Source organism: Periplaneta americana, chromosome 6 (assembly GCF_040183065.1).
Source record: "Periplaneta americana isolate PAMFEO1 chromosome 6, P.americana_PAMFEO1_priV1, whole genome shotgun sequence".
Taxonomy (NCBI): domain Eukaryota; kingdom Metazoa; phylum Arthropoda; class Insecta; order Blattodea; family Blattidae; genus Periplaneta; species Periplaneta americana.
This window is the reverse complement of record NC_091122.1, coordinates 116,852,787-116,879,293: the sequence shown is the minus strand read 5'-3', so window position 1 is coordinate 116,879,293 and position 26,507 is coordinate 116,852,787. Positions and strand designations below refer to the sequence as shown.

The 26,507-nt window shown below is 35.6% G+C and overlaps 1 protein-coding gene across 3 annotated transcripts in view; it reads left to right on the top strand.

The window, feature by feature from the left end:
• The window catches only part of LOC138701664 (uncharacterized), a 148,666-nt gene that overhangs the window by 8,387 nt on the left and 113,772 nt on the right, over positions 1–26,507 (top strand). The window contains exon 1 of one of the 3 annotated variants that reach the window (XM_069828796.1): positions 22,910–23,254. The exons of 1 other annotated variant lie outside the window; for it this stretch is intronic. The gene's annotated coding sequence lies outside the window, so the exon portion shown is untranslated. Of the gene's footprint in view, positions 1–22,909; positions 23,255–24,283; positions 24,379–26,507 lie in introns of those variants that run through there. One more of the 3 variants, XM_069828798.1, reaches the window with a different exon arrangement.

Sequence of the window (26,507 nt, the reverse complement as noted above, 5' to 3'; positions counted from 1 at the left end):
AAATAGGAGGGCCTGTGTAAGTGAAAAAATGCGAATTAGCCTACCTATAAATAAGTAAATAAATAAATAAATAAATAAATAATCGCACGAAGACATAACAGTTTGAAACATATTGTACTATTGTACTGCACGACCTATAGTATCGTGTACAGTAACTATTTTTTAAGCATTGGGGGCTTCGGATCAATAAAATATAATTGTACTGGAGCAAGTATATATTTATTAATATATTGTAGTGCAGGTTTTAGGAATGCATCACTATTGCAAGTAAGTACTACAATATTAAGTACTTATTGCCCAATCTGAATGACTGCTTGCAAATAGCTATGGTACGTTTAGGAATTATATTGAATATTCCATTTTGAATAGCGTGGTGTACATACTTTCCTATCATATTCTATTTTTACTTTCAATAGAAGATCCAACTTCCGCATAAATTCCAAAAGTTCAATAAAAATTCTCTCATTATCACTGCTTTTAGATTAATCATGTCCTCTTTAAACTATACCCTGTAATGCTGTGCAACTTAAAGCTTCATCTATCAGTGTCAAATACCGTCCATTTTCTTTCACATTGAGCTCCGCAAATGTCACTAATGATTATGAATAAGGAAACCTCCCCTTCCATTTTTTTTTTCATGGTTTTAAATTATTACAATGATATCTGAGCAGTTTTGTGTCTGTCTGTTGTCATGTTTCCGCAAACCCGGAGCTTGTCCAGAGCTTTTTCCAGTAATGAATTATACCCTGTTCTGGTGAACGTAGGGACAAGTTCATTGTCGGGCAAAGAAAATCTGTATGGAAAGCAAAATGTGTAATCTTTTTCTATACTACTATAGCCTACTATATTGTAACCAAGAGAATATTTTGTACTAGTTGAGTTGAAAGATTCTTTTCAGATTTCCAAACGATGTGTGTGGAAAATGATGTAATACAGGTTGTTTTGGTCCATCAGTTAGTATTGACGAAATAACTGAAATCATAATACATTGTGTTTTTTGCTGCATTATATCACATTCGGAGCCTTCATCTGAACGTGTATCAACTGGCTTACCTATTGAAACTGCAGTACACTGATTATATTCAGTAACGTCACAGTGACATTCTTATATTTCTAGACACACTACTGAACATTTTTCATTCTCTTCGGTTTCACTTTGTAATTCAACACTGCTGTTTAGCAGAGGCGTCGCCAGTTTCCAAATTGGGTGGGGGGGGGCAGCTTAAAATTATATAGAGCTTACGAGGAAAGAAGCAGACATAATAAACTAGAAACATTTGTATTGATAAGGAAGTTATTGATATTTAATTTTTATTTTATTTATTTTATTAATAGAATAGAATAGCAAGTACAATACAATATGAAACGATGAAAAATTCACAATATGGAAGAATTGCAATTAATTGATGATTATTGAAAAAGAAATTTTCTTTTGTTCATGGCAAATTTTTCAACTACTGTTTGAGTAAAAAAATCGTAATTGTCAAACACAAATTTTCTATGTGGGTACACTCATCATAGACAGCCCGTTTAACCAGTTCTCTTCCATAGTGTTTTGTAGCCATGTCTTGATCCTTGGCTCTGGTATAAGCTTACTGCATGGCTGGGTGAGCAATATCAGCAGAGCCGGAAAGAAAGGTTCTATCTCCTTTTAAGATTTGGAAGACGAAGAGGTCTTTTAGTTCTTCACTACTCAAATTCTTGTTCTTCCATATTTTGTACCAAAGTTCCAACTCTACTCCTGGGCCCTCCGAATGGTAAAAGCTATAGAATGAAGCTACCTTTTCCTTTAATTCATCGATTGTCACGAGTAACATCTGGGAAAATGTAGATATGCCAATGCAAAGGCAGATGTATTGTCAGTAGAAAACCGTAATTCTAAAGAAAAAATAATAGAATTCAGTTACGGAATTATTAAAGATCTCCAGAACTCCGAGGGATTTGTTGCTGGATGTTGTTGCGGTGCTGCTGCCTACCAACAATCCGTGGTATATTCAGATCTAGTCCTTTGATTTGATTACCCTTTCTTAACACTTCATCGATGATTTTTTCTTCATCCATGGTGCCTACCCATTTCCACAGTGTTTCGAATGTGCTGGGAGGCTTTGACGATATCCAAGATCTTGAACTGGAGAGCATTCACTGCTAGTTCTAACATTGCAGAGTACTTCGTGATTAAAATGATAGCCATGATGAATGATGACTTACAAGCCGCTGAATGCAATTGAAAGGCGCTTTTTCTTGTGGCGGAATTTCCTTCAATGGAAAGCAGTGCGGCTCCCTCATTATTTCTAAAGAGGAGGAAAGAAGTTAACTGCACAAAATGACACCTTCTTGAATGAAACATGCTACAAATTAGCCTACATGCATACATGTAAGACCGATTGTGTTCGGGTTGGCTTCCCTTTTGTGTAGCAATAATCTGTTCTTGTAAACTGAGTTTCCTAAATAATTGTCCAAAATATAATATGTTTTCACTTCCATCCAGTGTAGAATAATTGCACAAATTAACCATTATAAGGAAATTCACAACCTCGCAGCATTTTCGCGAACACTACAGCATCACACGTGTTGGAAGAGACCAGCTACTAACACGTAACCAGAACCGTTTTACGGAAGTGGGAATGCAAAATAATCTGTTAGGAAAGCGATAACACTCCATCCACCCACGTGGTCTGTGTTGCCACATGTACATTTTACATGTTCAGTATCACATGCTTTTGAAGAATGTCAGTTCTTGTAAGTCATACTACCATTATTTTTAAAGCTGCCTTTGGCCGATTAATTTTTTTTATGTTAAAAATAATGTAGTTTGGAGTACTTTCAATATCAAATATATTTGTACAAACTGACAACTTGGATGTTGTCCTGTCTCGTAGACAATGAATGGAAGTGAATTTCAGTGGCCAAAATGATCTACGATATTAACGTAGAACTACTTCCTCTTTGTTTTATATAAACCCGACTTTAACTTTCAAATATCCTCGAAACTTTCAAATCATGAATAGTACCCTATACATATACAGTGTAATGAATAATATATTTTCATTTATAATTTTAAAAAAGCTTATATGGTGCCTTACAACTTTGCGTTAAAACTGCTTTTATTGTGCCTCCTCCAAGATGTGTTAGTTGGTTGAATGCAACATCGTTAGATAGCAGCGGCAGCGAGCTTGCTGCACGACCATTCGGTTTCTATTTCCAGCCCATGCGCTGATTCAGAGGAGGATCTCCTCCCTCTCCGTTCATTTACTTGCTTTAAAACTCTGTTTCTTTCTCTGTCCGCTAGTGCGCTGTTGTCTGTGTGTGTTTACTGCAGTAAAGGAGGAAAGGATTAGCTTTCCTCCACACAAACCAGGTATGTCAATTGATGCCCACAGGAGCAAGCGCGCGCTTTAGAGTCCAGGAGAGCCTGAGCGCTTTACAGCGGAAAGGAAAGAGACAGACGAAAGAGGTGGTATATGCCGCTTGGTCGAACTATATTCAGGGATGGCCAGCACTGATTCAATAGATAAAGGGAAGAGAATTTATTAAAACTGTATCCATGTTAATTTTTAGATTTGTCTGAGAAGTATAAGTGCATTATAAGAATGTAAGTTTTAATTTTAATGCTCATTTTTCACAAGTTTGATTTTTTTATTCAAAAGAAATATTTTCTCAACTTTCCGTATACAAAAATAAAATTTTCAGGTATAGGCCTATTTATTTAGTAGCCTTACAAAATGTTTTCGTGAATCTAATATACCGTATATACGTATTACTGAAGATAGTGTATTGAAAATTTTGAAAATATTCGCATGGAAATTGTTTGTAAGGAAATGAATTAACAAAGCTACTACTGTTACATCATAAGCAAAAGATACGTGCCCATGTGTTGTAAAAATATCAGTTCTATAGCTTTAGCAGATTTCGAGGAAATAATTTAATATTCTGATGATAGGAAGTTGCTCACAAATATCACCTTAAAAGCATAATGCGATAAGAGTTTTGTTATGTAATATTAGTTACACTTAAAACAGATACAGTACCTAGGTAACTTTGCTTTGTACTGTAATATTGTTTTGATTGGTTTATTGATTACTTTTGTAAGGCTAAAGATACCATCAATATAAATTCCAACTTATCATATCATACTCAATCTCTTTCTTTGGAATATCACTTTCTTTATGGATGATGTGTTTCATCCACTTAATACAGTATAATATTATAGTGTTCTTTAAACACTCTGATGCACTTATGTTTTTCAGGCCATCTGGTGAGATGTTTGGTATCAATTTTCTTCTCAAGACCGACTCGCAGAAAAACGTAATGATGTCCTTTATGGTTCCTCCAGTATAGCGAATTTTAGGTATTGTGTTCAAATCATTTACGGTCAGATTTAGTTCGTGTGAAGAACAATGAAAGAACAATGCATTTTGATACTTTTCTCGCAATATTGCTTGGACCCCACCTTGTTTGTCAGATATCATAGAACAGCCATCAAAACCCAAGCCCACACATTTCTCGGGATCCAGTTCTTCGCTTGTAACAAAATCGACAATGGCTTTCGCAATGGTTTTGCGTCAAGAGCTTCCAGTTCAACAAAGCCAACACAATCTTCCTTGATTTCATCGGCCTCTTTGTCGAAATGTCGCAACCCTATGAACAACTGTTTCTTTCCCGAAATATCGGCGATTTCATCTGCTAGTAAGCTATATGCGCATACTTTTTTCACCTTATTGACGATGCTCTCCTTTATAGTAGTAGCACATAAAGAAATGATTTCATTCTGAATCTGAAGTGATTGGTATGTGGCATTTTATGATGAAGGATCGGTGGAGCGGAGAAAAATTCTCTCCGGCACCGGGATTCGAACCCGGGTTCTCAGCTCTACGTGCTGACGCTCTATCCACTAAGTCACACCGGATTCCAATTCCGATGCCGGATTGAATCCTCTCAGTTTAAGCTCCACCTCTTAGGTTCCCTTTAGTGACCAACCCTCATAATGTGTCACAGATATGTGACAGTGGCACAATGTCCAACACACTAATGTGGAGAGGTGCACTCATTACGAGTGACTAAGTGGCCGGAATCCGACGGAATGAGCGCCGTCTTAAATCACTAAGTGATTATATATCACATTATAGCGATGTACCGAAGTAATATGATATTTTCATGCAGGAATTCTGCGTCATCATATGATGAAGGCTAGAGCGTCAGCACGTAGAGCTGAGAACCCGGGTTCGAATCTCTGTGCCGGAGACAATTTTTCTCCGCTCCACCGATCCTTCATCATATGATAACGCAGAATTCCTGCATGGAAATATCATATGTACTTCGGTACATCGCTATAATATGTGGCATTTTTCTTCCCATGTTCAATATGTTTTTTCAATGATTGGTCTCCTGCATCTATTCGTAAACGGCATAAATCTTTCAGCACTCCGTCGTCATGACGCTTATCCCGAAGCGGTAAATCGTGCGTACCAGAAAAATGTCACATATGAAATTATTGAAGATATTACCTTCTTATTTTCTTCCATGATTTTCTTAGAAAACTGGTTCATTTTGATGTCTACTGGCACGTCCTGTAGCAACAATCTTGCAGCTTTAATAGCAGTATTATGCCACTGGGTGTTTGCATGTTCTTTGCACACCTCATGCACATGTTCATATTTCGTGGAAGGTCTTGTTATTAAAGAGCTAGAACTCCTCTGATCGCACTTTGATTTGGTGAAAATAAGATAACATTTGCAAAATGCTTCCTTTAGGCGCCTGGAGTATGCCAGTCATGGAGAATATGTCTCCAACCATTTCCTCTTTAAGAGGGTAGCATCTTCAGAAAAATTATAGGTCTTTCGTGGAATCCAACAATCTTCCAATAATTTTGTTTCTTTTTCTCAGTCAAAATCATAGATAACCGTCCAACGTATCTACCAATGTCGTTTTCGTGGCTGTCATCCATTGAAACGCCAGCTTCTATGTCTGGCCCTAGCCTATATCATGACTCGTCGAACAGCTGGTCTGGGTCCCGTATCATCCGAAGTAGGGGGGATTGCCTCTTGTGTAGCTTTAGTTGACATATTGGTTGGTGTCTTGTTCGTCTTCGTCGCCACAACTCCTATTTCCATCTGGCTTTTTCCTTTTCAAATTAACTGTAATATATTGAAAAAGTTAAATTAAACATGTTACAACGACCAGTATATTCCATGAGGATACATGAAAACATTATTCCTGACTATAGTGAGGATCATGTAAGAGTAGTTCCTAAAAGTATAATTTGGCCGTCTCTTCGGTGTTGCCAACTAATACCAGATATCACAAAGAGAGTAAAATCACAATGCTACGTATTGAAATAATAATAATAATAATAATAATAATAACAATAATATAGTGTTAACAATAACAATGTCTTGCTTATTTACCACATCTCATCTTTATGCTGCGAGGTGTTTCCTAAATGGTTCAATAATTTATTTATGAAATAGTATATTTTCCTCCTGGACTTCTCGGATATTATGTTTGGTAATTAGAATTAGTATGATCTAATATTAAAATTTATTTCGTCATGCAACATGAAATTTATTGCCTTGACTAAAGAGTTTACGATTCATGAGACCTAACCTAAAAATGTATTTACTTAATTGCATTTTCATCAGTTTGCTTTACTGTAAACCGAAATCGTTGCTGCCAACGTAACAGTTAGAAAATAACTGCCAGTTGTAGTATTTGTCAGTACCTTAAATTCGAAACGAAGTTGGTAAAAGAAAATTCAACCTGAGAGCTAGAAAATTCCTATAATCGACTAGCATATCTAGTAATAGTAGAAAAATGGTTAGGTTTCACCCTTAGGGTATTAAGTAAGCTGACCCGGACTATACTTCCATTACTTACTTACTTACTTCCTGGCTTTTAAGGAACCCGGAGATTCATTGCCGCCCTCACATAAGCCCGCCATTGGTTCCTATCCTGAGCAAGATTAATCCAGTCTCTACCATCATATCCCACCTCCCTCAAATCCATTTTAATATTATCTTCCCACCTACGTCTCGGCCTCCCCAAAGGTCTTTTTCCCTCCGGCCTCCCAACTAACACTCTATATGCATTTCTGGATTCTCCCATACGTGCTACATGTCCTGCCCATCTCAAACGTCTGGATTTAATATTCCTAATTATGTCAGGTGAAGAATACAATGCGTGCAGCTCTGCGTTGTGTAACTTTCTCCATTCTCCTGTAACTTCATCCCTCTTAGCCCCAAATATTTTCCTAAGAACCTTATTCTCAAACACTCTTAATCTCTGTTCCTCTCTCAAAGTGAGAGTCCAAGTTTCACAACCATACAGAACAACCGGTAATATAACTGTTTTATAAATTCTAACTTTCAGATTTTTTGAGAGAAGAGAAGATGACAAAAGCTTCTCAACCGAATAATAACACGCATTTCCCATATTTATTCTGCGTTTAATTTCCTCCCGAGTGTCATTTATATTTGTTACTGTTGCTCCAAGACATCTGAATTTTTCCACCTCTTCGAAGGATAAATCTCCAACTTTTATAGTTCCATTTCGTACAATATTCTGATCACGCGACATAATCATATACTTTGTCTTTTCGGGATTTACTTCCAACCCTATCTCTTTACTTGCTTCAAGTAGAATTTCCGCGTTTTCCCTAATCGTTTGTAGATTTTCTCCTAACATATTCACGTCATCCGCATAGACATGAAGCTGATGTATCCCGTTCAATTCCAAACCCTCTGTGTTATCCTGAACTTTCCTAATGGCATATTCTAGAGCGAAGTTAAAAAGTAAAGGTGATAGTGCATCTCCCTGCTTTAGCCCGCAGTGAATTGGAAAAGCATCAGAAACTGGCCTATACATACTCTGCTGTAAGTTTTACTAAGACACATTTTAATTAATCGAACTAGTTTCTTGGGAATACCAAATTCAATAAGAATATTATATAAAACTTCTCTCTTAATCGAGTCATACGCCTTTTTGAAATCTATGAATAACTGATGTACTGTACCCTTATACTCCCATTTTTAGTCGAATACAAAAAATCTGATCAATAGTCGATCTATTACGCCTAAAACCACACTGATGATCCCCAATAATTTCATCTACATATGGAGTTAATCTTCTCAAAAGGATATTCGACAAAAGCTTCGATTCTTAAATTTTAATTTATTATATAAGGTAAAAAGATATGTACCAAAGAATTTTCTAATTATTATCCATGTTTCATATTCTCAGTGTCGAGCTGATGGAATTGAACCAAAACTCCCAGACTAGGCTGTGTTGCACCACATGGCAGCGTCACTGTGTGGTAATTTTTATGGCACTTTGAACTTTTAAATACTTAACACTGAGTTGAGAACACTGGCTGACTATAATTCACATTGACTGAATGGTGCCTGAAATGCGCCGATTAAATACCTTGGTGCTGTGCACAAAGTCTAGAACCACACAGATGACCACAGAATACATAAATACACTAAATCTGGAAGGACGTGGAAATCGGTACAACAGCGCACTCACAGATCGTTGGCCAACTCCTCGGCCAATCAGGAAACGTGGGTGAGGCTACATCACGCACGTCATACACGCTTATAGAAGGGTTCCATATACTTCGTTTGTGGACCGGCTTTTCGGAATTTAATCGTATATTCCAGCAGTCCAGTATTCTTTACTTCCTTCAATATAATAACAAACAGGTGTTTAGTTATAAACTTATTTTTTTTCGCAAGTTTTCAATTTTTTCTTTTATTTTTTTCATCATTAATTTGCGCTCCCCCCCCCCCCCACGACGCCCTTGCTGTTTAGCGAACTCGAACCCAATACATTATCATACAATTATTATTATTTTTCTGTTGTTTTTTTGTCGGTTGTGAAAAGTAATCAGGTATGAAACGTTTACCGGACATGACGCACCGCAGCTATTGTACGAAAAAAAAAAAAAATATATATATATATATATATATATACGGTAGTATTAATTCTTTCACTCATAGCAAACAGTTTTCTCCAATCTTTCCTATTTTCTGCCTTCGCAGTATTAATGTGTAATTTAAAATATCACTCGCATATTTTTGTGATTTTATTGTAATTTTATTATAGTATAGATACAAGTAGTCTACTGTTTACTATACTGTTAACACGCGACTGTAAGCTTGACATAAACTGTATGAATGTAGGACCGACTGCTGTTGTTTGTAGCGACGTAAAATAACCCACTTAAAAAAACGACTACTGCTGGCCACCAAATAAAACTCATAAACTCGACTCATAAATTTGAGAATGAAAGAGACTGTACTGTATTTTTCGCAGGTGCAAGTGTCGAATTGCAATAATAAACAGCTCACCTGGAAGAGAGGTGATGAAATCTGACGCTGTCTTTTAACTATAACGTTCTTTAGGTTGGAATGAATCAAAGAAGTCCTTAATAAGAGACTTGTTCTTGGAAAGCTCATTGCGAAGCCATTGTTACGCACTATTTTAAACACTTAGGGCCTACTTTTTTTGTGAAATTGATGAACAATGCATGATACTTTTCCACATGATAATCATTTTCATGTTGGTTGGGGGGGGGTGCTTAAGGGTGGGCTCAAATTAAATTTGGGTCGGTTTCAACCCACGAAAGCTCATCCACTGGCACCGCTCCTGGTTTCGGTAGCACAAATTCATTTTAAATCCCGATAATTTCTATGCACGAAAATTTATGTAATTTTAATTAATGATAAAACTATCCGGATTTTTATTGCTTATATATAGCGACTCTACTCTTCGAATTTGAAAGATTTTGGGAGATGTCAGTGAAATGTTTGTGTCTTTTTAATTGGTTATTTTATGACGCTTTAACAACTGCAATTGTTATCTAGGGTCTGAATGAGATTGTGATAATGTCGGCGAAATGAGTCCAGGGTCCAACGCCGAAATTACCCAGCATACATAATGTTTGTGTTCTAGAGACTAATGTTTATAGAAATTTTTTAACAAACTTTGTACACACATGACTGACAAGGAAACCTCAACGGCGAACATCCGGTTCCTCAGTTCGAAAACAGTTAATGAGGGAGAAACAATCTCTCTTTCTTTCGCGTCAGTGAGCTCTCCCCTCATGTGCTTCCCCACTTTGTCTCAGCTCAAATATCCAAACTACAAAGTAACACTTCTTGTCCACAGATGTCATCACTCATCACCGTGACCTTCGTCTTCTTGTGTTCAAGGCTAGACCTAGGGAGCATCGGGCCATTGCGCACAAGGGTAATGACCTCGGCTTTCTCGGAACAGCCTGGCGCGTGCATTACCTTTTTTTTTTTCCTTTCACTTAATTTCATGCTCATTTTTTTCTGCAAGATCATATTGTATATCTGCCCCACATTACAAACATCCTTTCCTGTAAGACACCTAACTGCTTGTTTGGATACATGTCTTCAAATTACAAATAATACCGGTTTACAGTATTAGGGTCAAATATAGAGCAATAGCTAGCACGAAAACTTTTCGAGTTTTCTTATGATATTATTTTCGAAAACTATAACCAATAAATTATCAAGGCGTAAGTAACGATCCCGATGCCGACGGTGAGGAAGGGTGGGAATACAAAACAAGAAGAAAATAAAATACGAATTATTTGGGTTTGGATGCTTTTGCGATGTAATCATCATTGAATGGTTTTTCTACACCAAGAATAAAATAATTATTTTACTTTAATAGTTACATTTTATTAATATAGTTTTGCATATTTCCTTTCATTGTTGCAGATGAATGATTGCATTAGTCTAATGTTCTACTAAAATGAATGAATTAATTAATTAAAAGAAGGAGAAAGAAAGAAGTATAAGTTAAAAGGTACAAAATGTTTATCGCGTCCAGGGCGAAAAGTCGAAAGAACCGTCAACTAGTAGAACGTGAAGTACTAGTAGCTGAATAATTAAAACCCAGATAGGATAGCAATGGCATAGGAAGCTTTTAATAAAAAAAGGACCATCTTCTGCGGACCTCTGGAAAAAGAACGAAGGAAGAGACTAGTGAAGTGCTTTGAATGGAGTGTGGCATTGTATGAAGTAGAAACATGGACATTACGACGAAGGGAAGAGAAGCATTTGAAATGTGAATGTGGAGAAGAATGGAGCATGTGAAATGGACAGACAGAATAAGAAACAAAGCTGTGTTGGAAAGAGTGGGTAAAGAAAGAATGATGCTGAAACTGATCAGAAAGAGGAAAAGGAATTGGCTGGATCACTGGCTGAGAAGAAACTGCCTACTGAAGGATGCACTGACAATGAGAGAAGATTCGAGGCAGAAGAAGATATCAAATAATAGACGATATTAAGATATAATGTATCATATGCGGAGACTAAGAGTAAGGCAGAAAATAGGAAAGACTGGAGAATGTTGGGTTTACAATGAAAGATCTGCCCTTGGGCAGAACACTATGAATGAATGAATACGGCTGAAATTCTTCCAGAAGGATTTGTATAGAGGCGCACCAATCTTCACTTCTCGTGTGGTTACTTTAATTACGAATAGGCCTACAGCTGATGTTCTTTCAGACGTATGGGCCGTTTTTAAAAAACCAAATGAGTGAAAAGTCTAAAACCACATTGTGTATGTTACTTTGCTTAATTTTTTTTTTTTTATAGGATTCAAAACAAAAAATAATGCAGTCTTATCTGGGTTTTAAAAGCCAGCCACGTACAAGTACCCGCAATAGTATACAACTACTACCGCCGCATCCCACAGCAGCCCTAGAGAAGATGTATGTGTATTACTAAAAGTAACGGACCTCACAAGAAAATGAATTGCTAAACTGCTCATGATAAGGAAAGGGTAATAAAACATATGCGCAAAACGATCACAAAATAAAGAATTTTAAATCTTACACTTTATACATAGATGAATCTAGATATGCAATGTGCAAAATACGTGAGAAACCGTGGCTTTTTGAAATACGTAATTAGATTCTAGGTTGGACAAAGACTTTAGAAATTACAGGCAAATAATTTTACAAATGAACTGTTTTTAAGGGCATAAGTCAGGAAAAGTAAATTTGTGGGAAATTGAAAAAAGACTATGCTAGAAGAAAACTATTTGGAAATATATCATTCCGGATATGTGGGCTGATGGTCTAGATCAGCCGTGGAGAAAATGTGATCGTGCGCCGAGCCACTGTGTAACCTGCAACGTGCATAGCACCTATGGAGGGAGGCGGACACCCGAAGGGGAAGTGAAGCAACTGTCTGACTTATTAACGGACTTTCATTTTCCTTACGTCAAGCATTTAAATATAATTTTACACAATATAAGATACAAACTAATGTTTAGTACGTGTAACGAAGAAAGAAATTAATAAGAAAACATAGGAAACATTATCACAACCAAAATTAACTGTCTTCAGAATGTCTCTGCGACAGAGTTTCAAAATCAGGAATTATGTCACTTACTGCCAGTCGTAGTTCATCACGAAGGTATTTGTCAGTCAGTCGTGATCTAAATTTGGTTTTTTCTATTTTCATTGTTGAAAATAATTTTTTACAAACGTAAGTTGTAGCGAACATGACTTCAACAGAGCAAGCGAAAGAACGAAGCTTTGGATATTTACATCTAGCTTTCATTTAACATCTCATTGTAAGTCTGAGAGTTTAAATTGAAGATCTAACCGCATTATTCGTACATCAGCTGAAAAAGGATCGACGTACAGAGATAATAATAATAATAATAATAATAATAATAATAATAACACTTAACCTTTTAATGTTTCATGAATGGCATGTAATATAATGCCGTTTCATGTTATACAACCGTTTTCCTCGTAATACTTGTGAACAGATCATACAAATTTAATATTCTCTTCATATTGGCAGCAAAAAAAAAAAAAAAAAATGCGTCCTCCCATCCTACTTGAAACTTTCGTTTTTGTAGAGGTACATGGCTTCGAGAGAGACATTGCGACGATACGCCACTCGCAGGTCAGAGACAAATACAAATGGAAAGGAGTTTGACTCCAGTGAGTGAGAGGGTGGAGGTTGAGGGAGGTAGGAAGCAAGAGAAATGCATAGCTATCATTCCGAGCCACAATGTGCTCGTGCGTCACATTTTCGCCACGGCTGCTCTACTATATCCCTGATGGTGACTCGTCGATCTTGCAGCACTAAATCATACACTTTCTGGTGTTGTGACAGTTCTTGAAGGCCCGCCACCATGTTCCTCTTCATACGATATTCTTCCACATTTAAACATTCGACATTATCTTTTTACTATACCGTAAGATACAGTAGATTCTCCCAAGGTACCTGTCATATCTTGTTGAATTTGAGATGAAGACATTCGCTTCTTTTGCAGGTATTTAATCACAGCTCTTTTTGCTCGACAGGGCCATTTCTTTACTGACGCATACCTCCGGCCACTCGAACACCTGCTACGAGCCAATGTTGACATGTACAGACTTGCCACTTGGCATGTAGTCATAACACATTTCAATCATTTGTGTGCCACAAAATATAAATTTTAGGGATCAACCCTGGTAAATATAACAACACAAATTGCGAAACTCGTCAGCAAACGAAAAATAAATCTTTTCAGATTATTTCAACAAATATGATGGCAATCCAGAGGCACTCTCTAGCAGCCACCGCCACTGATTAGCATGTTATATACAGTATTGTACAAAATGTGGTCATGCTAGCTGGATGGCTTGCTTTGCAAGTGCCAGATTCTGTAAAGGATGCTTGCACTTAGGCTAACCCTAGACTATTGTGCGCCCTATATGCGATTATTGTTCCAGTCCAAGTTGGCTTGGTGGTATTCGTGAATTCGATATTGAAATAGTAACAATTTCATTAAACACGTAACTAAGCTAAAGTGAAAGATTCTAGAATTTTCTAGAAAATATGAAAAACAGATTAAATCTTCTACTCGTAGAAGTTCAATAACTTTGCAGAATGTTCAGTAACATTCTCAAACTATGAGTAATAAATTTATAATGTACTACAATGATCTCTGTGTTGTAAAGAATTCTATTCTCGGCAGATTCTGTGATATTTTTCATGAACAAAATCAGTTGCGGAGTAGATTTCTCGAAATCCTTCAGTTGCATGCTGTTGTTGTTTAGTCAACTGTCTGAAGACAGGTTTGAACCACATAAGTGACAGCAATAAGGCATCACTCATGAGGCAAATAAGACAGGAGATAATGAGGTAGGGGGACCAATTCCTTTCTCCCTTCATTGCGTACATCGCTGACTAATAACATATTACACTAATCAGGTTTCAGATGTATACAAACAATTATTGTCCTTCCTCTGACACATCGTCACGCGAGATGTAATGCCTGATTATATTAGATTTACATATCAGCCAGACCAGAACCTCAGTCAGACGTACAGTTCCATGCATCATTTTTATTTATTCTCTTAATATTTTACGAGTATTTAATCCGTTTTGAATAGTTTCTGTAGTTTAAAATTGTCGTTAAATAAAAGAATAAGTAATTATCGCGTACTTCGATATAAAAAGCGCTAATATCTGTCAGTTTAGTATGATTTTAAAGAAATGAAAAGTGACAAAGAAATATGTAGATGAATAAATATTAAGGTTTAATTAAACGTCGAATGACTGATTTGTTGTATAGGCCTACGTGAAAATGATAAAACTTCGAAAAGTAAATCGTAAATCTAAACTACAAGTATAGGCCTATAAAAATTCACAATAATAATAATAATAATAATAATAATAGGAATAATAATAATTTCACCTTAAAATAAATAATATTTGACCCGTATGATTATATTCCCTATTCGCATACGCAACTGTACATCTCTTCTTGATAAACTAGGCGAAAATATTATCTTGGTTAGTGATGTTAAGTGGTATAAGTACCGCAGATTACCGCAGATCTTTTTGGCCTCTGAAATTTTAAATGTTAAACAGAGAAGCAAGTCACTATCCATCTTGTATGTTGTCTCCCAACCAGCTGCAGCCCCCAACTGATACTCGCCTGCCAATCGCCGTGCTGTAGGATACACTCAGAATTCGTGTAATGTCAATAAGTCACGAACATCAAATCTAATAAAACGTTACAGAGTGTGCATATATTCTGTGTATCTACTGTCTACCCGCTTCACTTGCGTGATTCGGGTTTCGCCTACTGCAAATAGGTGGCAGGACTGTGACCTATTTTCAAGTTGCACACCACTTCGGCGGGCCACGTTATGCATGATGTTTATCTGTGAAGAATTATGTCGTGCATAGGTCGCGCCAGGGATTTTGGCAGATGGATTTTCTTAATGTGAACTGGAGAGCGAGTCCTCACCGCTGTAAGATCGGCTGTTATCTCTGTCGCAGTGGAATGGGTAGGACACAATAGTAAACATGCACGCCCGAGTATTTGTGCACTATGGACAGTCACCTCCAAAAACTAAACAAATATTACAGTAGTCTATATGTGTCTTTGGTATTCCCAAGAAACTTGTTCGATTAATTAAAATGTGTCTCAATGAAACGTACAGCAGAGTCCGTATAGACCAGTTTCTATCTGATGCTTTTCCAATTCACTGCGGGCTGAAGCAAGGAGATGCACTATCACCTTTACTTTTTAACTTCGCTCTAGAATATGCCATTAGGAATGTTCAGGATAACAGAGAGGGTTTGGAATTGAACGGGTTACATCAGCTTTTTGTCTATGCGGATGACGTGAATATGTTAGGAAAAACTCCACAAACGATTAGGGAAAACACGGAAATTTTACTTGAAGCAAATAAAGCGATAGGTTTGGTAGTAAATCCCGAAAAGACAAAGTATATGATTATGTCTCGTGACCAGAATATTGTACGAAATGGAAATATAATCTGTTATATATATATATATATATATATATATATATATATATATATATATGGAAATATTTTAATCCTTAGTCAATAGATAAGACTGAGTTTTACGAAATACGAACATTAAGGGATGGAAAATGGGAGGCAGTAATGATCAAAATAATTATACCGATTTATATTTTTTTAACCAGCAGACGTGCAGCCTTTAAATTTAAAACAAAGATTCACTCATAAAATTGGGTTAGACTGTTCATCTCATCTCTCAGAATTGTTTCTAAATTGCATAAGGAAAGTAAAAAAATTCAATTTCATGTAGGCTACTCCCTTGAAATAACTTCAGTTTTTTTTTTTTTTTTTTACTTCCGAGTAGAGAGGAGAGAGAAAGAAGTCGACGATTTTAAAAATTCACTAAACTATATTTAACTAGAGACATAACATTTAAAATGAAGGTTACTCTCTACAGTATTGGTTAAACATTCTTAGATTTTTTAAATACCATATCCTAAGGTACTGATGAAAAGGCAGAAGGGAGTGAGAAATCTCATGTCATCCGATCTCGATGAAAGTCGATATCTGGGGATCTTTGCGATCACAGAATACGAATAAGGTATTATTTAGCCCGACTTTGTCCCTAAAGTGATGGAGTGGAACAAAAATGGGTGAAAAATTAAATTAGATATCTTAGGGGTTTTCGAGTCGAAAATTAAAAATAATATAATTTGTGCGAATTCAATATGGCAGTTTCAGTACTATGAATTATATTTTAAAAAATTAAACATCGGATATCGCACAGGTAACACATGTACAGTATTTAAGGGGGTATGTAACACCTTTTGATAGTAGGCCTATACATTTAGTAAAATTCAAAGTGTAATTTCTACATATTCTGAATGAATGTTGTGCTGGAATTTAATATAGTCATCAGCCAATACCTCTAGATTAATAAACAACTTTTTAGAATCCATAAAATACAGTATTTATTGTGAATGGTAATTATATTTTTCAATTGGTGCAATTTGTGCAGGGAAAATTGGTTTCTCCGATATTTTGTACGATTTCGAATATTTTAAAATGCTTTCTTCTCTGTTCTATTCACAATGTGCGTGTGAAGAAATTATTGCCCTTGTAATATCCGTTACAATCCTATTTATTATACTCTTATATAGATTTAACTTCCGCAGCATGCAATTTTATCCAATTAACCAAATTATATTTTGATTCTTAAGAAGAATTGTAAGTTTATTAACTTGAATTGTCGCACCACCAGTAGACGATCCCTAGATTATTACTGGACAGATCTTGTATATTGATCTGGTAAGGGTAGGATTATATATATATATATATATATATATATATATATATATATATGCAATGCTTTTTCCTTTTAATTAAGAATTAATTTAATTTAGAAAATATAGGAGACGTATTGTAAAATCATTGCGAACGGAAGTCATTTACATTTATTAAAGGTATTCTTTGAGTAGGACTGTACCGTGGTGTGTTTCATAATAAGGATAACTGATGAGCTGCTGTTATGAAAATATGAACGACTCAGAATGTTATCGCATCTCATTCTCGCAGCTTACACAAACAATATTGGCTCTCCTACTGGCAATGTCATCGAGGTCATCTGCCAAAATCGGTGCCTCCGACTATACTAGAGTGAGTGAGTGTGTGTGTGTGTAAGTGTAGTGTAGGGAATGAGTGAGGATGATGAAGGTGAGGAAGGGAGAAGGGGAAACCCGGTGCCGGCACGTAGCGTACTCCTGTCGAATAGCACCAAGGGGACCGCCAGGCTTAACGTCCTCATCCCAAGGACGAATCACTATCAATAGTGACATATGTCTTCTCTTCATAGTAAATTTATTGTTATTGTTGGAACTTCTTTTACACTATACTGTCACTACTGCTTCCATTGTAATTTGTTATTATTATGATCTCCATCCTATCCTCTTATCATTGTGACTTCTATGTATATAGTTATCTTTCCCGTATATGATGGATCGACCTTTTTTTCTAAATTTTATGACTGATAGAGATGATATTCTTTGCCTCTCGATTAGTACACTTCTGTTTTCCTCGTCTTCTTACATTTGAACTCTGATGCTCTTAAAATACTCTTAAACTAGTGGCCCCCAAATCAATGACGGGTGATTTCACGTAGAATGGGAAATAACTTCGAAATCCTAGGAGAAATTTTGTGCAAAAGACAGAATTCGTTAATCATTCGTTGTATCACGCATTTCTCAAAGTCGTCAATATTAGTAGCGGTCTTTTCTTTCTGATGCACTCATTGATGTTCCTTGATCTCCATGTTATTTCTGTTCAGGCAAAATCCTCTTCACCTTTGTTTCCCTCTGCTACTCTCTGTATCTTATTTTTGACTACTCTGCTCATTTCTTCATAAAATTGTATGAATTGAGAACGATCTCTCTTGTTCATCTCCTGCTGTATTTAGTTTAAAAAGTATCGGCGGCATCTCACCTACAGGTCAATTTCTTCTAAGCAACTGAGCCTATATTGTTGTTTAGTGTTGTTGTTCCTCCCCCGTCTACCCCAGCCCATTGCTTGACCTACCTCTGCTGAGGTCCACCAAGGCTCGCTTGCTAACTTTTTCTTTTCTCACATGTGCCAAAAAGATCTGCGACAGTTACACGCTTTTTATTTTTTAAGTTTTTATTATTTTTTATTTGTTTTTCTATTATTTCTGGTCCTTTTTTTTTTTTTTGTTTTTATTATCTAATAAGTTTTATTCTTCTTTGTTTGCTTTCACGTAAAAACGAAATATTGTCATCATTTTACTAAAATAATGAAAAAAATATATTAAACGATCCCATATTTATCCTTAAAGGAAAAGAAAATCAACAATGAATGCGGTAGTTCGTAAAAAAAACGATTAAATTGCAAACATTGTGTGAAGCTGTATCACCAAGAATTGTATAGAAGTGTATACGATGGTCCATTTGAGAAGACATAAAATAAAAACGCAGTGACATGAGAAAGGTTATTATTTATTTCTCAGTAATTTGTAAATTTTAGAAAGATGGGAGTTTTGGTCACATTATTTTGACGCCTAATGCCACCAGTGTGCGGAATATCAACATATTTACTTTCTTGAAACATATGGTACCATAACACTATCGACTTATTCGGAGCTCTCCGAATACGAAAACCGCGAAAACGGCATTGCACTGATGTTGGACTATCAAATTCTGTAAAATAATAATAATAATAAAACGCATTTAGCCTTGCACTAAGCGGCATTTTGTTTATTCAGTCGTTGCTGAGTGTTAATTTGATTTCTTTTGTTCGTAAAAAGAATGATACAAAACTTCCGTATATTAACATCACATTGGAACTGAAATAACTTTTGTATCACTCCTAATATAATTTTATAACGATTTTATTTTGTCTTCCCAATAGGGTTGCCACCTTTCAAAAGCGAAAAGCAGACACAGTTCATACAATTATTAGGCAGTAGGGGAATATACAATATTGATCCTTTTGCATATATGCAATGTAACCTACAGCTTATTTTTTTTCTACGATAGTGCGTAAAGTTACATTTTATTCACTGTTATCAGTACGTAAAGTGAGTCTTTAAAACAGTACGTAAAAAAGTAATCACTTTACGCAGTGCTATTCATTTTACGCACTGCCAAAGAAAATACAACATTCAATGTACAAACTTCATTCAATAACAAATTAATGCATTACCTCGACATTTCATTACGTAAATATTACACGTAGGCTAACAGAAATAAATAACCAATTTAACATTCATATTTATATTTTAGCCCGTATTATTCTGAAGTTACATCTGTAGTACTCATTGCAACAAGATTTTGCATTCACCTTTTCCTAACCGCTTTGTTGATTATATGGCCGGTTTAGATGGCCATGGAGTCGTGATCATGAATAAAATAGGCTGTAATTCCATGAATACTTATCTCTTAATGGTTCTGAGTTTAAGCTGCCATGAAATCGTGATCTTATAATCTCTCCAACTTAAAATATTTATTTAATGTAAAGTTTTTGCTATCATAGAAAAAACATTGTATGATACACATGTGCAAAGTTACCTTTTTGGTCCTCGTTTGTTTGGGAGCTTACACTCATGCCAAAAAGAGAACCTTTACAAACTTGTACCATAAATACTCGTAACTAATAATCGACTTGTGGATTATTCTGTGTTGTATAGGCAAGCCCACACATTTCTTAATATTTTGTTGTTACTTACAGTACATTTATGTTTTTGTTAATGCTGTTGCAGTTCCTGCACATTCGCTTCCTTTTTTCTCCTTTCCATTTTCACTATCCTTTCCACTGTCGTCCGTTGTCTATTTAAATTTGCTAAATATTGTAGACATTAGTTGCATACTAGGTGGCGTTTGAGGTGATAAGCTTACACTTGTTCCTCTACTCTCTGTCGGCAAATAAGTGTAATCGAATTCCTTGTAGGTGTTGAAACCTCCGCCAGTGGGGTACCTATGTATGTTCCGACTCCGGAACTATGGGTTAAATGAATGAATAAATGCAATATTATAGGTCTGCTAGACTAGACGGCATTTCGGAAGGCGGTCAGCTGCTATATGCGCCGTAGCATTTCTGGTATGTGACGTCACAAACTTGTATAGTAGAACCAATCAGAATCAGTCTATAGCAAGTACTTCCAGAGTTGTTTGTTCACGTGTGAGTGTTTCAATACATTGAATAAGTAAAACTAACATTTACTGTGTATGTGTAAGATAAATAAATAGAAAAAGAGACTGTAAAAAGACAAGTATTGCACAGACAGGCGCGGAAAATAGTGTTTAAGGTGTATCGTTGACGAGCAGAACGCTGACGGCCATCTTGATGCTGACTGCAACGTTGCCAACGCGCAAGAAACGACTGTAGAAACATGTGGTGTGGGATTGAGAAACGTGCAAAGAATATTGTTAGTGAAGGAAAGAGGGTTTGTTTGGTGTCATGCTTATAGTAATCAACGGCTAAGGTCATTATTGTCTTTTGATAATTTAAATTCTCTCCTGCACTATTTGTATTGCACGTGCTCGTGAAGTACGATGTGGCAATGTTGTACGCTGCCTTGGCCTCTCTATCTGTCTCTCTCGACGCAAAAGCTAGCAGACTACCGCCTTCCGAATTGCCGTCGACTCTATAAATCTAAACACAGACTGTTACTTATTATCGACTACACCGAACAACAGCCAAACTAACAATGATACTCATTTCAATTTTCAATATTGGTCAAAAGCTGTTGCAGTAGCAGTGCAGTGTTGCCAAAGTCATTCAAAAGAATGTGGTTCCAACGTCTTAAAATAATAATTAGACTACTCTATTTGAGAAAAATACTGATAAAATTAATCATTAAAAATACAAAAGTAGGGACATTTTACAGTCCCGACAAAGCCATATCGGGACGCGGGACATTTTCTCTAAAATCGGGACGGGTGGCAAGTTTCCAAACGGATCAGGCGGAATGTGTGCAATACAAACATCAATTTTTACCACTAGCACAATCAATAACAAAATGATTACCGTACATACGTTTGATTTGTGTGGTTATTTTTATTTTCTGTGTGACCTTACTTTATTAAAAATACTATTTATAACATATTGATATGATGAGACATGAGACTCGTCATTTTAGGATGGCGCTTGAGGACATCAGTAACCAGTGATCATAAACAAAGGAGAGAAATCGACTTTCTTGTAGCGAAGTGCTGTACACTATTATTTGTGTGTTTAATTTCAGAGTGTGATCTATAAACAACACACTTAAAATCTTACCCTTTATTTAATCAATTTAATTGGTAATGACTCGATTTCACGTACTATAATTTAAAGTTTGTCACAACAATAACTTCTTTACTGTTTTAATATTATAAAAATATCCGGCGCAAGAGAGAAGAAATCACTTGTGGAGAAGTATGAGTCGGATCTGGCATCTATTCCAAGGCGAGGCAAAGATAAAAGGTGTGGAGCGTAGAAGCAGGATCTCAGTGGCGAGCAGTTTTGATTGCGAACGCCACTGACGTAAGATTTAAGTTAACAAACAAGTCAGGCATCCAGCCAAGTATGTCATTAAGATGGCACTAGCTAGCCATGTGACATCATGAAGTTTCTCAAACTCTCTGTTACTATTCAATAAAGCTGTGAATCCCCTTCGTCACATTTATCTCAACAGATTATGGATCTAATGAACTGCAATCCTATTATTGAGCAATGGTTGAAATCGTGGAATTTCGAAGCATGGGCTGCCGTTGTATATAGTTCTTAAAACTAATTAGGATTGAAAATGAGGTCGCAATTAGCATTAGTTTTCATAATTCGCACTTATGGTAATAACAGTGTTCATAAGAAAGAAAATAATATTAAAATGGTTGTAGGAATATACAAAACTTAAATGCAATTAATCAATTTTAAGTTATTTTATTAATAGGAACACGGTAATAATTAATTTGTAGAGGACTGTCTACTGCAAGTGCTTGTGTTCGATCCCAGAAGGAGGAAAGAAATTTGTTTCTTTGCCATCATCTGCAGAACAACTCGGGGATTCACCAAGTCTACTGTGACACGAATGGCATGGCAAAACAAATGTGCTCTACTTATTACATGCCCCTAATTGATACTCATACTTGTAAATCTTCATTTTTATGTCTCAAAATAAAACCGTTGTGAATATTATTACTCATACTAATTTTATTGATAATTGAGCACACATTCAGACAAAATTAGTCTCGAATAGCAAACATTGGTACAGTAATTATGTTCCCTGAACGCCTGAGCTGAATTAAAAAAAAAAAAGTGAATTGCTCAACCAAGAGTGTTTCCGAGATCTAAACACGGGGCCTCCCGATTATGAAACCCGTAAGTTCTAGCCACTACACGTCGACGAAAAGAGGATTAAAAACAAGTAGTTATAAGTTTTTAAATCTTATGACTTTAGTTGCGATTATGAATTCTAACTTTCGATTCATTATTGTTAATCTGTAATTATTTTAGTCATAATAATGTATACGCAGGATTTATGAAATATTTTCACACTCAATTTTTGTGCAACGTTTGGCAATGCCTGTAGTGACGTCATCATAAGGACAAGGCAAGAGTGAAGCAGTGAACTAGGAGCGCCTTGGTGTAGAAACTGTTTGTGTCCATGTATCATCAAGCTTAGTGTTCGACGTATTTGTATTTTCTGAAGAATAGTGAAAGATACACACAAAAAGTGCAACGTATACAGCAGTTTTATGTATGTCAGCTGTATATTTCATTAACCACTGCTCTGTAAAGCGTGTAAAACTTTTGCACTTAGGTGCTCCTCTTACTGAGCCTCTACCGTTCGGTGAATACCCGGGACGTATGTTTTCTACAGCATGGATTCGATGAGGGGAATTACCAATTTCGAAAAACTGTCAATAAAACAATCTACTGTGAAAATGCGTAAGTAAATTTTGCGAAATTATTAAAATGTAACTTTAATACTTCAGATTATTACCTTAAATATATAAATAGGTAGTATATTATGTACATAAGTTTGGATTGTATGCTTACATCCCATTTCAGTTTCACTTTTTGGATGATATTTGATAGTATGGCCGTTCGAAGAAAATGATATTTTCATGATAAATCATGGTTATAAATTAACAAAACAAGATTGATCCTTGTGTAAGTTGCACCTCGGGCCACATAGTCTGTTTATCCGAAATTCTTCGTTATAAATGATAGGTACATTAACGTTTGAAATATTATTTCCGTCTTAGTATTTTGTATTGGGGATGTCGAAATGCCGATAGTGTATCATAGTAGATCTAAATGAGTGAGAAATTACTATTCCATTCGTTAACATAACCTCACTATTTTTATTCAACGTGGGAATGGCATAAAATTGTCGGAAATTAGTGACCGTAGTCTACAATACAGGGTTCAAGACTTAGCGTGTGGTGTTACTAATATAAAATATCCAAATATGGTACTACTGTGAATAGTATGAGTAGCCTTGGGCCTATTCTTTTCTGTTGTTTTTGTAGTAGAACGCAGTGGAGTATGGAAAATTCAGTCTTGAATGTAGTGGATAATGATTAAAGAATTTACCCACATTATGGTTTTTGTGAAAAGTGATTAACATTTTCTGAATTTACAGTACTAGTGTCATACAAAATAATGTATGTATATTTCTTCTGTATATACCGGTATTATAAGCTTATTCTGTATAATATTTCTATATAATGATAATGAAGTTGTGTAATGTTGGATTAATGCCTCTAGCATACATTAATTATTGTAGGAGACCTGTGGTAGAAAATACCCGAACCACAAACTATCAGTATACTTACTGTATTCCGGTGTTCTGTAATTGCATCATAGCCACGGATTATATCAGAGAATTGTTCTCTATCAGTAGATTTCCTCTATCAGTAAGATAGAAGAAAGTGACTGTAAGTTCCACGAGGAGAGAACACTTTCATTGTGTAAATTACAATTACGGAAAGAACATCGAATTAATTTCTGTGATTAAATGTAACATACGTTGCAGAAGTTGGCCTAAAGAGGAATAGAGTGCCAAGGTGTATAAATTCAGTGATTAATATTAAGAAATAGTTGTAACATAGAAGCTAGCAATTACAATAATTTTTTACTAAATCTTAAGGACAGAGCGTGAGTAACTTCTCCCCTCTCCCTCTTCTTCTCTCTCCTTTACCTCTCCCTCACCACCATCATCATAATCACCAATCGTCCATGGAGGTAAGGTTATTGAACCTGCTTAAACTTTAGCACCACCTCTCTTCCTATGTCAGCTAATATCACGTGTTCCTTTTACCTAGTTTATATGGTAGAATGATTTGTTTTGGACATTTTAATATAATGAAATAACATTTTATTGTAGTAATTTCTAAATTAAACTGAACTGAGCTTAAGTAACTTAGCATAACATGACATAACATAATCTAACGACATACGACAGCAAATTCAGATTAATGAAATGTTTTTTTCATAGCTTATGAACAAATTTCCCATTGATATTCTTGTTTGTTTTTCAGTGGCTTCAAACATGTAATTTTAATCTAAGCCTATTTGCCTTCTGGCATCTTCATATGAAGGCGTCAAGCCTTTTGCTATATCCGCTTAAACTTTCACACGTTGGAAGTAGTTTTTTTTTTTTTCGTAATGAAAGTGTTGACTTTTTTTTTTTCTAATATGAGCACAATCCAAAATTTTCTTATTTTGGATAAAAATCTAGACAATCATGTCTTGTTTCTAAAGTGAAATTTGCAACTTCTTCTTTTCAAGGTTTATGTGGATTATCAAATTCTTTATGCTGTGGATAATTATTTATTGGATTTTATCTAGTAATTTCTTTTTCATTTTGTGCCTGATGACGTGAGACATTTGGTCCATAGGTTCTTTAATGCTATTATATGTACAAGTTTTCTTCGTGCCACTTGTCATATATTGTGTTGTTATTCTAAGGCATTTTGTTCGAAATATGAAGTTAATAATTTGTGGAGACATAATCTAATAGTCGAAATAGGTCAGTTTACAAAGAAACACTGCAGACTTGTGAAATGGAAATTGAATGTCAGACAGGAAATCTATTTTAATACATGCCTTATAAGTCGACCACGATGGTTATGTGGTTTCTGTACGTGTACTTACCTGAGATCCGTGATTTACAAATTCTTATCCTACTTACAGTGATGGAAAGAGAAGTAAAGGTGGGAGACTTGATCGTGTAGTACCTGCCCTTGAATGAGAAAGCTCCAAGCAAAATTTTCCGTCTATATATCTCTCACTTTAAAATTTAAATACTCTGCTAGTTATCATTGATGGTAATGAATTCCACTTTACTCATACATATGACCTCATATCAGACAGAAATTATTCATGCTGCCTTGCTAACAGAGCTCCTAATATTGTCTTCATTGATCATATCTGGAACTGGTAACAACTAATCAACTCATTTCATTTCTATCTCGGGTATGATTTTTGTGAGTGCTGCTTGCAGTCTTAGAATACAGTAGCATCTGTACTTATAGCAAATATAGCCCCATTGCTTATATGCTTGTACTGGTGCAGAATGTGAACAGCGTTCGTTTTTGTATATAACAGTTACCCACATAATTTTAATGAGTGAAATGACAAGTACAGTTGAACTTTGTTATGGCATCATCGAACAGACCAAAGACTAGTGCAATAACAGTGTTGCAATAAAAGTAAATAAAATTAGAAAAAAAATAGGCTACATTCACAATATTACGTTTTTTACAAAACTATCACTTAATTTGTAATTTTATATAGACCTACAGTAGTTATAACTTTTTTTTAATGCTTGGCATCATTCTTGCTTTTGTTTATTATTTTGAAAAATGAAAATAAGCTGGATTATAGAAAATATTGAAATACGGAGTAAAATACTTTGTTGTACAGTAATTAAAATGCATACAGCACTCAGAACATACCAAAAATGTGGGTTGAAGAAATCTGTAATTTTTTCCTGCTTCCATTTTGCAAAATACTGCATCTGTAAATCATTTTCCATTCTTCCTTAACCAAACCAAATTCACAGCACACACCAGCTTTTTTTTTTTTTTTTTTTTACCACTCTCAATTTGTTTTATAACATTCACTTTATCTTCCACACTTAAAACTTTTTTTTCTTTGTACTTTGCTCCATTGTATTGCATGTAACACCTGT